Source organism: Cornus florida, unplaced genomic scaffold, assembly GCF_030987335.1.
Source record: "Cornus florida cultivar Cherokee Brave unplaced genomic scaffold, ASM3098733v1 CherokeeBrave_3.0.0_Hap2_Chr06, whole genome shotgun sequence".
NCBI lineage: Eukaryota > Viridiplantae > Streptophyta > Magnoliopsida > Cornales > Cornaceae > Cornus > Cornus florida.
This window is the reverse complement of record NW_026775576.1, coordinates 95102063-95118958: the sequence shown is the minus strand read 5'-3', so window position 1 is coordinate 95118958 and position 16896 is coordinate 95102063. Positions and strand designations below refer to the sequence as shown.

Here is a 16896-nt window from a genome sequence, read left to right as displayed (position 1 = left end):
TTCGGGAATATTATGCAACTATTGTATAGTTTAGGGGCGTTTTTTACTCTTTTGCATAATTATTAGCATCCCTTAATAGCTAAAATTATAGCATCACTAAAAAGAAAATTATTATTTATTTATAAAATAAAATAAAATAACATAGTTTTTTTTTCTATCTCTCTGTATAAGTATACGGGGTCGCGTGTAAAAAACACCCCTCAAGTATGCTTACGGTACATATCACACCCTTCATGTGCAAACAACACCCCTCAAATTTCAATTTGGTGCAATTAAATCCATGTGACATATTTAAAACCAAACTTGACTAAACTACCCTTAGTCAACAATAGGGCAGCAATCGAGCCGAGTCGAGCCGAGTAGTGGGCTATTTGAGCTCAATTCAATCTGCAGCAGGAGTGTTCGAGCTTAACTCGAACTCGAATTGAGCCTTGGCTTCATTGTTTAAACTCGGCTCAACTGTGTTCGCCAAAAACTTGAGCTCGGCTCGAAATTCGTTTATAATATATATATATATATATATATATATATATGTGTGTGTGTGTGTGTGTGTGTGTGTGTGTGTGTGTGAAACGCACAAAACACACATACAAGAACACATCAAGAAGAAACCTAGACTTCAAAATCTGAGATCCCAAAAGAAAGTAAAAACAAGGAAATTGGGGGTTTTCAGTAAAGAGTAAAAGGAGAGAAAAGTAAGAGCTCTAGACATTAGCACCGCACTTCGCATCGATCTTCTCTCAATAATACTCCGCTTTCGTCTGTAAGAGATATATATATCGTGTATATATATAAAGGGAGAGAGAAGAGGAGAGAGGAAGGTTGAGTGGTGATGGATGAAGGCGGTAAAGCCACCGATGGTAGATGGAAGGGATGCCAGAGGTAAAAGAGAGGGTAGATGAGGGAGTGAGATCCTGGCGACCGATCTTCGTTGATGGTTGGGGACAAAGGCGGATTCAGCCTTTCTAAATGGGATGGGTTAATTTTGGATTGGGCTAACTTTGGACTGGACTATCATTATTTTTATTTATTTATTTATTATTATTTTTTTTTACCATACTACTTTAAGCCCAAAAAAAAAAAAAAAAAAGAAAAATTTATGGAGTGGGCTGAAGCGTAGCTTCGCCCACCCTTGGTTGGGGATCAATACCTCAAACTCTATATATAATTACAATATGACCCCAATATAAATATATATCTACATATAAATGTGTTACATACAATTACAATCTGACCCCAACTTTTGTATATATTATAATTGGGTTTGTGTATGTATATATATATATATATATATATTATAAACGAGTATGTACGCAAACGCATTATCGAGCTCAGTTCGTAAACGATTCATGAACAAATGAGTCGAGTCTACTGATGTTCAGCCTCGGCTCATTTATGAATCAAGCCTCATAATTAGGCTCGAGCTCGGTTCGCCGAGCCGTTCATGAACTGCTCGGGCTCAGCTCGAGCTCAGTTCATTTATAAAATATATAAAAATACAATTTTTTTTGTAAAAAAACCAAAAAGAACAACCAACAAACGTGGTCGTTTTGCACACCCATTTACACTACACCACATTCCATCATTTCAAAAACCGTAACCCATCGTCATCGTCTACCTCCGTTGCCTCGCGTTCTTGAGAGAAAAGAGACCAGAAACCCTAGCCACCATCGTCCATCATCTGCCTCCATCACCTAGCGTTCTTGAGAGAAAGAGACTAGAAACCCTAGCTCATCGTCCATCATCTGCCTTCATCACCTCGCGTTCTTATCGATTCAGAAAGTAAGATCAGTTCGTGTTCTTTTGCGTAACTGTAAGTTCTCTCTAACCCTTATTTATCTTTATATTTTGTTTTAGGGTTTTTCTGTCTCTCAATTAGGGAATTTTTTCTCTCTCCATTAGGGTTTTTCTTTTCTTTCTTTGTTCCCCAAATCAATTAGGGTTTTTCTTTTGTTTCTTTATTCCCCAAATCAATTAGGGTTTTTCTTTCCTTTTTCTTTTCTCAATTACGGATTTTTTCTTTTCTGCCTTTTCTTTCCTTGAGCGAATCATCTTCGTCGTTATACTCATATTTACCTTTTAATTCTGTTTTTGATGTTTCTTTATTTCTCATTGTGAACATTTCAGTCGACGATTTAGGGCTCTCTTTCTCTGGTGTGCGACTGCGATTCCAGACTTTCAGCGGCAATCCAATTTCTCTCTGGTATGTTCTCTCTCATCTTCTTCTCCGGCGATTTAGGGCTATTTTTTCCATCTCCTCTTCTTCACAGCTTCTCTAGATATTTTTTATGGATCATGTGTTTTTTTTTTTTTTTGTTTGGATCATGTGATTAATTTTTTTCTTCTGGGTCATTAGATTTTTTTTTTTTTCTTTTCTGGATCATGGGATTATTATTATTATTATTTTTCCTGGATCATATGATTATTATTATTATTATTTTTTCTTCTAGATCATTAGATTTTTTTTTATTTTTTTTTTATGGATCATGTGATTATTAATTTTCTTCTGGATCATGTGATTATTATTTTTTTTCTGGATCATATGGCTTGATGGACCTTAAAAATGTATTCACCAGGATGCATAATTGATAGAACATATGTCTTAGTGTCTAGTCGTACTTTAAACTGCCATGCGATTAGATATTTGATTTCCTCATTAAACTATCATATTGCTTAATTTAAGGTTACGAGATTTTAAGATACGTTGTTGCCTTAATTGATTGGGTGCCCACAATGTGGAATCTTGTGTTGTCAATGTAGTTGTCTTGTTGTGTAGAAATTGCTCCTTTTTAGATAGCAATTGTTTCCTGTGGTGATGGTTTTTTTGGGTGGAACATTGTTCCTCCATTAATTGTTGATTTAATCATATAGAAAGTACCATCTGAATATATTTCCAGTGTATGGCTAACACTACAATGTTGTGCCTATACATAATGTGTCCGGTTGTTGTTAATGGTATGGTGGACCTTAAGTTGAAAAGTGAGAACTTTTTATCTACACTCTAGACACTTTTTAAATGTAGGGAATCATTTGGTGGTACTCCTTGGTTGCACATATTTAAGTTCTAACTAGCAAGGAAAAAAAAAAGGGTTATAACTAGCAAGATAGGTTTCCCTAGAAGCTAACCAGTTTTGTCCAAGGATTATTATTTTTTTTCTGGATCACGTGATTATTAATTTTTTTTCTTCTGGATCATTAGATTTTTTTTTATGGATCATGTGATTTTTTTTATAGATGGAGACAAGTCATTTAATTCATCTGCATCATTCGGGTAATTTCAACAAGTGTAACAAGTATGTTGGACGGGACTTGCAGCTGTTTGATAATGTGGACCCTAATACAATGTCATATTTTGAAGTTCAAGGTATACTGAAAAGCCTTCATTTGACTGCACACAGTAAGATTTTCTACACGTGTAACAAGCGTTTGATAACTTGGAATATTGCATATTTCTAATGGTGACATTCATGATGTTGAGAATCAGGGAGGTGATGGGAATGGTAGAGGTAATGTAAACGAGACAGTTGCAGAAACTGTGAGAGTGAGACCTACAAGGACTGTTGAGGAAGAGTTGCAGCCATACAAGGGCTTGGGATAGGGAGAGCAGCACGGACAGCACAAGGAAGAGGTGATAGGACTGTTAGAGGAACTGGGAGAGGAAGAGCTACATGGACTAGGCAAGGGAAAGGTAGGGGCAGTGGTAGCATTGGAGTGACAACACAAGGAAGGGGTGCATTAGACAATGGGACTTCCAACTTTGTAGATGTTCCGGACACAACTAGTGAGGTATGGGTGCGCTTGTTTTAACAACCTATCTTCATTAAATAATACTTATTTGTGCCTTTGATATGACCTAATTATTTGTTCAAAATTGTATTAATAGGTTTTTAATGTTAGCCAATCTCAAATTGTTGACATGCCTACTCTCCTATCACAAGCCACCCAAGACTATTGATGGAATTTGGTATCTCAGCAACATAATTGGTGTATGATGACTTAAAGTTGCAGAAACCGGTATTGGGTTTTGTTTAGGATGATGGTTGATGTATCACGGCTTTACTTTTTGAAGGTGCATTAGATGCTTTAGATGTAATGTTTAATGAATGCTTGATTGCTTGTCAGTAAGGTATTCACTTGTATTATTGGGTTTTTATTTTACTGAAAGTGGTACATTTGTTGAATGTGAAATTGGGTTTGCACTTATTGAATGGTTTGATAAATGACAGGTTAGTTGAATGCATTACTATAGTTGAATGTTTAAAAAAAATTCTTCATTCATATATTCATTCATATGGCTGAAGCATTAAAGTTGAATGCAATATTACATAAATAGATTTCCTCTGGGAACTCAAATAATAGATTCACATCACTATATAATACAGGTTAAACGAACCAAAACACATTCTTGCACAACGATAAAACATTCTACCCGAATTTCAAATCTTCAAAGGACTTCTAACTTAACAATAGAGAGATGGGTTTTTGAGGATGAAGATTCCATGTAAAAAGGAGAAATATAGAGAGATATAGTGCTAAGAAATGCAAGAGGGAAGTAATATATAGTGAAAAAAGTTATTAAAAAAAATAATATATAAGGTAATGTGCACATAACACCCTTATAATATGAGATTAGTAGCATATTTTCCCTCTTGGGTATTTTCGGAAGACTAAAAGGGTAAAATAGGTATTACAATAATAATTTAGGGGTGTTTATTGCACAGAGGAGTAATGTTGTACAATTTTAAAAGATTAGGGGTGTTTATTGCACACCTTTTCAAATAGGGGGTAAAAGTGTTACACAGAGTATACTTGAGGGGTGTTTTCTGCACTTACCCCTAAGTATATATACCCACTATTACTATAATTTTTGTATCCATATATACATATCACTACTACCTCTAACTAAATACCTTAATCCATATATATATATATATATATATATATATATATATATATATAAAAGTGAGAAAAACAACATTAATGTTTTAATTTTGGATAAATAATATCCCTATCTTTTATTTTCGTTATATAATCTCGTTAAGTTTGAAAAAAATGATCAAGTAATGACTTATAGGTTTTGTCGACAAATAGTCCTTACTTTTTTAAAATGTGCATTTCAATCCATAAAATTAAAAAACTATGCAAATAAGTCCCTTTGACCACTTTTTGGTCAAAATTGACATAAAATAAATTTTAAAACCCTAATTTACCCTTCTCTTCCTATTATGCCCTTTTTTAGTGGACTCCCGGTAGCCACATCACTGCCGCCACAGACACACTGCACAGCTCTCCGGCACCCAAAGCCACCACCACTCCCACACCCAAAGCCGCCACCACCACCACCTCCACACCCAAAGCCGTCACCACCACCCCTAAACCCAATATAATAATAAAAAAATGCAACCGTGAGGTTCACGCACGACGAGAACGACAAGAGTCCGAGAACAATGAAGAACCCACTGGCAATGGTGGAGGGATAGAATAGCGGCAGCGAACAAGAATGTTGGCAGCGTGACTGAACGACGATGAAAGAGTGACCAGTGACGAACAAAGATCGGACTTGTAGCTACAGACTATGGTTTGAAGCGGTGGTGATGGCGGCAAGCTCCACGACAGCGTAGGGACGGCGGAACTGGGTCTACCGTGATAATGGATTGACAATGGATTGTGATATTGAGCAAGGATGTCGACAACAACGGCGATGAAAGAGCTTACCGGCAAAACTGGGTTTGTATAGCCAAGGAAACTGTCCGATGGTTTGAACGGCGACGAGCTTGGTTATGGTGGTCTGTTATGCTCGATATTGTTCAATGGCCGTGAACATAACTGTGAGCGAAGATAGTTCTGCCGTCGATGAAGCTTTTGTCTTTCTTTCTTGGCGAGGAAGACGGTGAAACAGTGGTAGTGGGTTGAACAGCACCCAAGATGATGATGAGTGTGATGCACTGAATCATAGTTGGCAGGTTTATACGGCGATGATGGAGTGTACCCGTGGTAACGGAACCAGCTACAGTGGAATGAACCAGTGACAGCGGCGATAAACCAGTAGTGGCAGAATGAATGGCTGGAAAGATGATAGAATTGTGCTCGATAATGATGGTGTCGGCGTAGGGGAAGTGGGGGAGATGTAGCTTGGGTTCGAGTTCTCTGACCTCGGTGAAGAATGGCTAGGGGTTTTTCTCAATGTTAGCGACTCAGCGTCGGTGTCGGTGGAGGTGATGATGATGGTGTCGGTAGAGGGGAAGTGGGGGAGGTGGAGGTGCGATCGACTATGACTGTGTCGGTGGATGGTGTCGGTGGAGCTTGGGGTCGAGTTCTCTGACCTTGGTGAAGAAGAAGATGGAGGAATTGACCTTGATTGTGTTGGATTGGGAAATTCGGGTTTTGATGGAAGGGGGTGGAGGAGGATGTGGTGGTGGTGAAGAAAATTAGGATTTTGCAGGGGTGGAAGAGGCAACCGAGGTAGAGAGAGTTCGGGAATGGTCTAAAAGAGTAATTTCACCTTGCATTGTTTTTTTTAATATTATTTTATTTTACTGAGGGTATTATAGTTTTTTATGCGATTAGGGGGTATTTGCACCAAATTGATAATATAAAGGGGTTTTATACCACACAGAGACTTTTTTGCACTATACTCTATCTATAACATATGGAGTTTTTTTTGCAGTTAACTCCATTTATACTTATTAATTTATTCCACTGAAATGAGGGTATTATCATCATTTTAAGTCTCCAGGGGTTATTAAAATCAATAATATATGGGTATTTTACACTACATAGGGACTATTTTGCATTATATTGATAATAGAGGGGAGTTTTTTTTGCACGTAACCCAATATTTTATGAACAAACAAAGAATTCACATAGATTTCGTCTACATTGTCGCTTCAGATTTTTTTGTTGCTTCAACTGCTTGACAATTTCATCAATCTGCATGTGTGTATATCTGAGAAACAATAAAATGGCAGACTTTTTAAATTTCAAAATAATTGCTATATTTACGATGCCTGTGGGATTTTTTTATTATTATTTTAATCCGGTTTTTTTATTGTGACACGTGGGTAACATTGAACCCGCAATGAAATCCTCAGCAGATTCTCACCTCATAACTTATTAGAGTTACTTAAGTAATTTTTTCGATAATTGCTTGATACACGTAAGACGAGATTACATATGTCTGATGGTGTCCGGATTTTCACAAAATCCCTTATCAAAACTTTTCCCAAAGCCCCTTTTTCATTTCAAAACAATTCTTTCCCATTTCATTTCAAAACAATTCTTTCCCATTTTTCCTTGCCCAATGCTATGCAATTTCCCCAGAGCCAATGGGTTTTTGCCTTGTCCCAATCATAATGGGGTGGATTTGGTAACTTTCTAAATGAGTTTGGAGTGGGTATGATAAAATAATTGAAAACTCGAAACAGGTTTGACCCACTCCACCACATAGTAAGATATTGTCCGCTTTGGGCCTGAGCCCACACGGTTTTTGCTCTTGGGCTTCACCCCAAAAGGCCTCATATTAATTGGAGGTGACACACTTACATATAAGCACTTCACCTTTCCTCTACCCAGGCGATGTGGGACTGTGCACCCGTAGCTCGCCAGTGTGGTAGCCTGACAGTGTCTCTCGCACCCGCCCACGGCACACCCGCCCACAGGGTCATCACAAATGTAATACCCCTAATTTTAAAAAGAATATTCCTGGTATTTAATGTTATTTAATTTATTATTTAAGTGCATTTTATTTGATTATGTGTCATTTTTTTTTAGGTGCTTAATTGTTTTCTTTTGTGATGATTTAATTTATTTATAGTTATTTGATTGGAATTACTTGTTAGTATTTTAATTATTTAATTAGCATTAATGGTTTAAGTATAATTGGTTTAGTTATTTGATTGGAATTACTTGTTAGTGTTTTAATTATTTAATTGGCATTAATGGTTTAAGTGTAATTGGTTTAATTATTCTATGTGTGTCTTATTTTATGTGTGTCTTATTTGGTTTAATTGGGTTTACTAATTATTATTTTGTTCAATTAGATTATTTGTTAAGTATTTAATGGTGAATAGGGTAATTAGGTAAATACATCAAACTAGGGTTTTAATTACAGTATAAATTAGGGTTTTGTATTATAGCCGTCGTAGGTTTCTACGTTAATTGGATGGGCCGGTTAGGATTGTGAGTTGGACTTAAATGAACCTAGGGTTTAGGAAAACTCTATAAGTATAAGGTAGACGTTTGTGTAGGGTTTTTTTAAACAAAGCACACGTTTTGTGGAAGTGGAGAAGGAAAAACGCAGTTTTTCACATTCTGCCAAGGTTTGATCAAAGCTCCGATCCCGCTTCGTCCGTGATCCGATCGAGCTGAATTTTGGAGGAGAGGTTCACGACTCAGTGACGCACAATCTGAACGGTGGAGATCAGAGTTTGACCTCGGGAACAGTGATTCGTACACATGAACAGTAACCGGGTCGCACATGTTTTTTCCATTCTGCCCAGATTTCATCAAACATCCGATCCCGCTTTGTCCGTGATCCGATCGAGCTGAAATTTGGAGGAGAGGTTCATGACTCAGTGACGCACAATCTGAACGGTGAAGATCAGAGTTTGACCTCGGGAACAGTGATTCGTACTCGTGAACAGTAACTGGGTCGCACAGGTTTTTTTTCCATTCTGCTCAGATTTCATCAAACATCCGATTTTGCTTCATCCGTGGTCTGATTGAGTTGAAATTTGGAGGATAGGTTCATGACTCAGTGTTGCACAATCTGAACGGTGGAGATCAGATTTTGAGTTCGGGAATAGTGTTTCGTACCCGTGAACAGTCACCGGGTTTTGGAACTTGCCGGGATTTTTTAAGAAGACGACGTTGAAACTTTGAACAAAAGTTTCTGAGGCAGGATTCTATTCTTACTCTTTCCCTTAGGCTTCATACTCTTTGCACTCTTAAATGATTCCAGGATTAATGAAGATTAAACTAAACTAAAATGATATCTGTTTTGCTATGAAACTGGTAGTTACAGTAGTGTTGTATGCTTATTCAACCTAGACTAAGCATGTTTGTGGATGCATTGTGGTTCTGTGGTTCACGTTTTTCCTTACCACTGCTAGTATAAATTATTGGAAGGATAGGTCTAGATGATAGCTATCTTAACTTCTGTAATAGCAACTGTTGGAACTTAAATACTAGGAGGATTTGAGTTTAACACTAGATCGGTTTTGTGAAACACTATAAGTTGAGCATGTCTACATACATACTGTGAATATTGTTTTGATGCTTACATTATCACAGTTAGTATCAACTGTGGAGGTTAGGATTTTGTGATGCATACCCTACATATCTGTATGTCATTTGTAAGGTGTTAAATGGAAGTTTTAATTAATTCTGTCTTTATATCAGACTAAAGGGAACAACTTAAATTGGGCATGTATATGTTGTTGTTGTGACCCTGTTTATCAATACTTATTTTATCACTGCTGACATTGAATGTTGGAATTTAGTTGATATATACTTGATTTGTTGGTATTATTGACTATTGGATGATTGGAAAGTAGGCACCGGTATGGGACGGTGGCATACTAAGGATGGGTTTGGTTTTTAAATCAATACCATTACTCACCTACTTGGAATAAGGATGGGATTAACTAAAAGTTAAGTCCCGTGGATTTGTATTGTCATGGCAACTACTTGTTGAGCGGCAATACCAGGGATTTTGGATGGATTTTATATATGTACTGTTATGGTGCCTCGATATGAGCTTGAGCCTCAGGACCGATGGCTAGGGAGCGTATATGCATCGGGATGTGTAGCTGGCTACGATGGTTGGAGGTGTACCCTGTTTAGGTATAGGTACATATGCCCACTTCGTGTGCGTTTTAGCATGTTACCTCTATTCAGGTTGAGACCGGCCTGTAGTCCAGTGAGAGTCCTTTAGTGTGACTATATATATATTTACGGACTATTAGCTATTGTTGAATTGTTTAGGATGTACATGCGTATCGGGCCTCTATTTGGATTGTAGTAGTATAGAACTTGCGCGTGGGCCTGACCCACTTCTATTTTTCAGGTACACGACAGTTCCAGGCTTAGACGTGTTCGTGCTGAGCAGAGGTCTCTATTCACTCTTCCGACGATGTAGGGCTCTCTCTATAGTTTTATTTCTGGACGTTTATTACATTTGTTCTATTTTCCGTTTGGATGTTTAATAGGGGTCCACTAGAGATGGATTCCCAAGTTGTAAACTGATGGAGTTTTGGAGTTTGGGTTTGATGGATTTTAATAATTATAATATTTTGTGGATTCTATTTTTAGTTCCTTCCAGCTTTAAGTTCATTTCTTAATTTATTTTGTATTCCGTGTTCATTATAAAATATTAATTGTTTGATATTCCCTCGGGTTTGGGCCTGGGCCTGATCAACCCGTGTCTCGGATCCGAGGGGTATCACACCTCGCCCTTATTATATATCTGTACCTTTAAATTTTTTTATATATGTATTTAATATTTTTAAAACCCTTGTTTATTTGTTGGAACTGGAAGTTTCAATTAATATTTTAATGTTTACTCAGTAATTTAAAAGTTGACCCGACTTATTTATCAGCCCAATTTGAGCACATTGGACTAGTTTTGTTTTGTTTTTTTTTTTTTTTTACTAAATAATAAAAGTGGCATAACCCGCCCTGCCTTTGCCCTTACCCTGTAATTAAACGGAGTACACAGGGCGGAGTCGGTACTTTGTCTAACGGAGTAGGGACAGAGATGGTATACCAGTTACAAACTCGTCCCAGAGTTAGGGCGGAGTTAGTATAATGAATTGTCTAACGAGACAGAGTATGGTTTAGCCAAATCTGCCCCAACTCCGGCTTGTTGCCATCCCTGTTTATGATAGTGTTCTTGTTTGGAAAAGATATTGTGTATTACCTAAAATATATGTTTTCCCCGGTGCATGATCTCGAGTACTTTCCTTCCCTTTTATTGGTTGTTTGGCTCAAGTGAGTTTAAAGTTGGTGTTTTAGGCATTTTTTATTGAGTCGTCATGCTCATCCCTTTATTTTAACATTTTTAGGACATTAAAAGGAAATAGTGGACGATACGCCTCCACAAGCTTAGAATGAGCTAGAAAGCTTGTTTTGACATCTTTTGTAATGATATTAAATAGACGATGACCATTTTTGTAATTAACCTTAATTTTTTGTAACCATATGTTTTTGGGCACGACTTGTATCTTTTGGGTAATCATGTATATTTTGAGCATTGATGTCATTACATGTATTTAATACCTGTATTTTGAACTATTTTTCGTGCATGTCAATGCTTATCAATGTTCTATTTCATCTTGTTGTGAATTGGGAGAGGGACTAAATGATTAAAATGACCAAATTTTGGTTCGAGAATGAGACATAATTGAAAATGGGGCAAAAAGTACAATATGGGGACCTCCGAGCCCTTACGAGTGCTTGCTCATCAAACCCATGGTGTAACGACTCGAACCCGGGGGTTCGAATCGCTAATCGGGTCCTTACCTGAACCGAGGACACAGTAGGGGTAAAATTATAATTTTATATTAAGTATGGATAATCTGACCATAAGCTAGTCAAATAAGGTTTTTAATAATCATTTTAGTCATTCCGTAACATTCAAAGAGGTTTTACAGACATTAGTTATGGTTGCCCAAAAATGTCCTTATTCGGTTTAAAGGAAATCCTAATGCTGTCTTACTAAAACAACCATATCTCTCGGCATGAATAAAATCTGAATATGAGGTTAGTATCATTGGAAAGCTGACTCAAAAACCTTGAAATTTGGCTCAAGAATAACCCTATTTGGGTTTGAAATGAAAAAGTTATGACTGCTCGAAGTTAGGGGTTCAAAGCTGAAACTCACCAAGGGAAAGTGGTTCTGGGAGGCCTGAAATGGTTCAGGAATTCTTGAACCGGTTCAACATGGGTAGTATGCCCACGTTAGGAACCAGTTTCACCCTTGAACCAGTTCAAAGGGGGTGGAACTGTTTCAACATGGGCAGAATGCTAAAAATTGCCCAGGACAACCCAAATTGAGTGCAAGGGTCATGTCTCATTTGCATAAGGATAGTCCCCAAGTTTATGTTAACTTTACATATATGAAACTGAGGTCACTATACATGCCCGATTTATATTTAATCATACAAAACATTATGATTACAACCCAAAATGACTACATGGTTCATATACACATTAAGTGAGTTCAAAATACATTGTTTTAAGTCCATACACATTAAAGGATGATCCATGATACTTTGGAATACAAAATAATACAAATTGAGCCAAAACTTTACAAAATATACATATGCAACAAAATATAGCAAAAAAAGACTCTTTCTAATCCTATCTACGCTTGTAGGGGAACGTCGTCCACCACTTCATTCCCGTGACTTGAAAAATGTAGATGAATGAGCACAAGGCCAGTAAAGAATGCCTAGGTGGTTCTCCTAAAACAAAGTAAGTAATCACATGTCTTGCATACAATGAATAGGAAAGAGAAAAGAGGCCATGCAAAGGGTTCACAAGCAACACTTCCATATTCCACTAATCACCATTATCATCCACATGCAATGCAATGCATAAAATGCCTAATACAACCACACGCCATACCCATACCCTTGCATGTCCATGCTTTATATCCACACCCTCACATACCCACACACACAAGTTTCTCACCTACACAACTTTTATGCCAATGAACACCCTTATGCCATGCATATAAAAATGCTTCAATTTCAATCATTCAATACTCATCATGCCTTCATTATACAATAAACAATTTCATGGCCACAACAAGATAATTTGACAACTTTAGCATGTTCCAAACATTCTAGTAGCATCTAGCAAGTGTATAACCAAAGACATAAAAAACAACCATATAAGAAAAATATATAATCCGTCACATAGCCACTTCATAGTATGTCATTTGAAATTTATACCCAAGATAAGCATATAATTACATCAACACATCAATTACACAAAACTTATGCATAAACCAAAACCCTAGAATTACATCATTCAACTAACATAAAATTGACATGCCAAAGGAGGGGAAATATATCCGATTAACTACCAAATCCAAGAAATTTGACAATTAGACAACTCTACCACTTTAAATGCAAAAAGCCCCAATTTTTGAAATCCTCAAGTTCACCCAATGAAAAATCTGCTCTGATCACTTTGTAGCTCTCGTTGAGCTCTACAACTTTGCTTTCAATGACAAAGATCAAAACCAACTAAAAGGAGATGAAATCTAAGCTTAAATCTTAGGTTTTTAAAGAGAGAAAGTGAGGGTTATGGCTTGGAGGAGAAGAATGCATAGAAAATCGGATACAAATGATATATATGTGGTCATGTATAATAAATTTGGTTAATTGCGGGTCATACATGGTTCAAAATATCTAAATTGCCTCATTATACATATTACAATCATGTAATAAAACACCCAACCACATAAATATACCCCAAATAATATAATATGAGATACATTGACCTCAAAAAATAATTCCGAGTATGAAAAATCCAGGTGTGGGTCCCACCCGAGACCTCTCGGCCCGAAAATTCAAAGAATGCCGAAATTGTCAACAATGCATTTCTAAGAATTCTGAACTCGAAGAAATGCCCCAAATAACTCTCGGGACTCATACGGCATACCCCACGTTGTTCGGCACGCAAAATGAGACAATAAATAAATTAAACCAGAAAAATAAAAAAAATTCCCAAAAAATGAAAAAACGAAAAATTGTGAAACATTACACGTGGCCTTGGTATTGTTCACCAGTGCACTGGGGCTAACTACGAGCGCTCACAGGTCACCTGTGACTGATCACAGCTTCCAGCCCCACCCACGCAACGACGTGCATTACAACCTCCGAGCGCTCGTAGGCTGCCGTGCGAGCGATCGCAACTTCTCACTAGGCACACTTTGGACGTTTTACCCTTGGTCCAAAACCTATAATTGACTCCCCCATTCATATATATTGATAACATATGAGCTGTAGTATACCTATTGAAGAACATAATGATGTTAAATGACCATATTACCCTTATATGTTATATGGTTTGGGCTAGGACCCGATTAATTATCCGGATCCACGGATTTGTGTCATTACATATGGATCATTAATAATGTACATGAGATGGTTGTGGTCGAGTCTTGGGTTGAGGGAATAAATGTCCAAAGTGTGCATGGGTTGGACACTACGATCGATTATAGGGCACCGTACGATCAATCGTACTTGCAGCATGCGCATGCGCCAGGAAGCTGTGCACGCGCGCGGAAGACATGGCATGCTACGATCAACCGTAGGTTTTCACCAAATATGTTTTATGTTTTTAATTCCAAAAGTCTTGCAAAAAATAAATGTTACCAAATATACTTCCGATTACTTTTTAAAATTCTCTACAACAAAACACTTGTTTGGTTTTTGGTTAAAACAAAACGCGTACCAAATAGCTCCAAAATGTTCTAGAGTGTTCAACAATTATCATACACCGACAAACATATAGATAAACCACCAAATTTATACTTAATTATGGAATCCAAATTCAAAATCAGCCTTTTTAAATGTGCATTTCTTAAATCATAATACCATTTCTTAGGGCATGTTTGATAAAGATGTGGTTTTCAATTTTTTTTTTATTATTTATTTTTTAATTTATGTAAAAATGGAAAGTTTTAAAAAGCTGTGCAGCCATTTATGTCAGAACCAAAAAAGTTTGGTAACGTACATCTGCTGCTGAATTTTTTAAAAGAAAAATGAAAAAATATATTTGGTATTTTTTTTTATAAATTTTTTTTGACTCTTTTATCTATTATTCAAGTATAACTGAAAAGTAATAGAATAATATTTTATTTACTATTAGAGTATAATTGAAAAATAATAAAATACAATTTTTTATTTTACCATTTGAATAAAAAAATATTTTTTAAATTTTATTTGTTATTTGAGTATAATTGAAAAATAATAAAATAACATTTATCTAATTGTGAAAAATAATAAAATAATATTTCTCTAATTCTCATTTTTTAAAAAATATATATATTTTTTACTATTCAAGTATAATTAAAAAACAATAAAATAATATTTCTCTAATTCTCATTTTGAAAAATAATAAAATAACAGTATTAGAAACCAAAAGAAAAAATTAAAGCTTCATTTTGAAGTTGTGGAAATTTTGAAGAACTAACAACGAATTTTCAAAAATTTTGAAATGTAAAAAATCAAAATAGAGTTACCAAACATTGCCATTTAAAAAAAAAAAAAATGAAAACCACAACCAAAAAATCAAAAACTCAAAAGGCTACCAAACAGGAGAAGTCTTTTCTTCTTTTTCAAAATATGCTTTTCATTTAAAATCTTTCTCACAAGGTGAGATGATACATCCTACCTAAATTAGACGGTGTTTTTCTAATCAATTTACAAGGCTCTTAAACTAATTCTACCCAAAATCCTGTAATATTAAATCTTATTAAAAATTTCATAAAATTATTTTTACTTAAAGTATATATATATATATATATATATATATATATATATATATATATATTTTGGAAAAACTTCAAGTAAATGCACACACCAATAAAGTTGCATGGCTCAAACACCCAACGTCTAAACTAATTTTAGATTTCTCTTGAAAGTTAAAATGCAAAGAGAAATTGAATTTTCTTTTGAGAGTAAAATACTTCCATAGTTCAACACTTCAACATAAGGATATATATATATATGATGGTGGTGACATTCGCTCTCCGAATGGAGCTCCATCTATTATTTTATTTGATTGAAATGACAAAATAAGCCCCAATCAAACTTTATTAGACTATCCTCTTTTTCCTCCTATTTTTCCTCCTCTTTTTCTTAAAATTGTTCTTTCCTTTTTCTCTCTTCTTACAAACCCTATCGCTTCATTCCTTTCATAGCTCTTGCCTTTTTTTCTCTTCATGGTTTCCTTCCTTTCATGACTACTTGTTTTCTCAACTCAACTACGAGTTCTCAAAGTCGTCCACCAAGCTAACATATGGACAAACTGATGAACAAGAAAGGCTTGCATCATAATTAAACCAAATTGTCTATCTATTGAACACAAACTGAACAATCGAAAAAGTATTAACAAACGATGTGAACAACAATGAAGCTGATTTTGCATTCAAATTCTAATAGCTCCTTAAATTTTGAAAATATATTGGGTTAGAAGAAGAATTCAGAATTAAAATATATTAGGTTATAAGAAGAATTCAGAATTACTGATCCGGAGAAGGAAAAAAAAGTTGCAAGGTTTGCAATGGAACATGAGAGAACATACCAAACCCATTTTATTGCAAATCTACTTTTACCATTAGAAAAAAAAAAAAAAATGAGAGAGTAAGAGAGAAGTTGGATAAGAATGTCTTTGGTATTTATTAAATTATTTTGTTGATAATATAGTGGAGCGCCGCTCAAGAATATCACTAACCTTTATATAAAGGGGGAAGCCATCATTATTAATTTGGGACCGCCAAACTAATAATATAAAAATAAAATAAAATAATTATAGTAATTTTTTAATGCACTGTTAATTTGTATTTTTAATAGCATGTGTATAAAATGATATGAGAAAAAAAAAATGGAGAGAAAAATAGTTGAATAAATGAGGTTTCAAGTGTTGAATATGCTCCTTTTCTTTTTAGTTCCTAATTTAAATTCATAGAACGAAAAAACTTAAAGTTGTAATTTATATACATTGTCCATGGGGCCAATATATCCTACAAACTTTGGGCCTAATTAAAACTATACAAACAACTGGAGAAAAAGTTACTGAATAGGCGGCTGTGTGATGAAATAGTGAGTATAAATAGGTCCATGTTGAGAGTACCCTCTGCCTGTCACGTATTCAGAGCAA

General features: G+C 35.6%; 1 long non-coding RNA gene across 2 annotated transcripts; it reads left to right on the top strand.

The window, feature by feature from the left end:
• Nucleotides 1-1582: 1582 nt before the first annotated feature.
• LOC132313042 (uncharacterized) lies at nt 1583-4188 on the top strand. Of its 2 annotated transcripts, none has more exons than XR_009483370.1 (5): nt 1583-1813; nt 2128-2203; nt 3235-3397; nt 3485-3786; nt 3884-4188. It is a non-coding gene; the product is annotated as an uncharacterized LOC132313042 (long non-coding RNA). The 2 variants fall into 2 exon arrangements; XR_009483369.1 differs by having other exon boundaries at nt 1584-1813; nt 3235-3364.
• Nucleotides 4189-16896: the final 12708 nt, after the last annotated feature.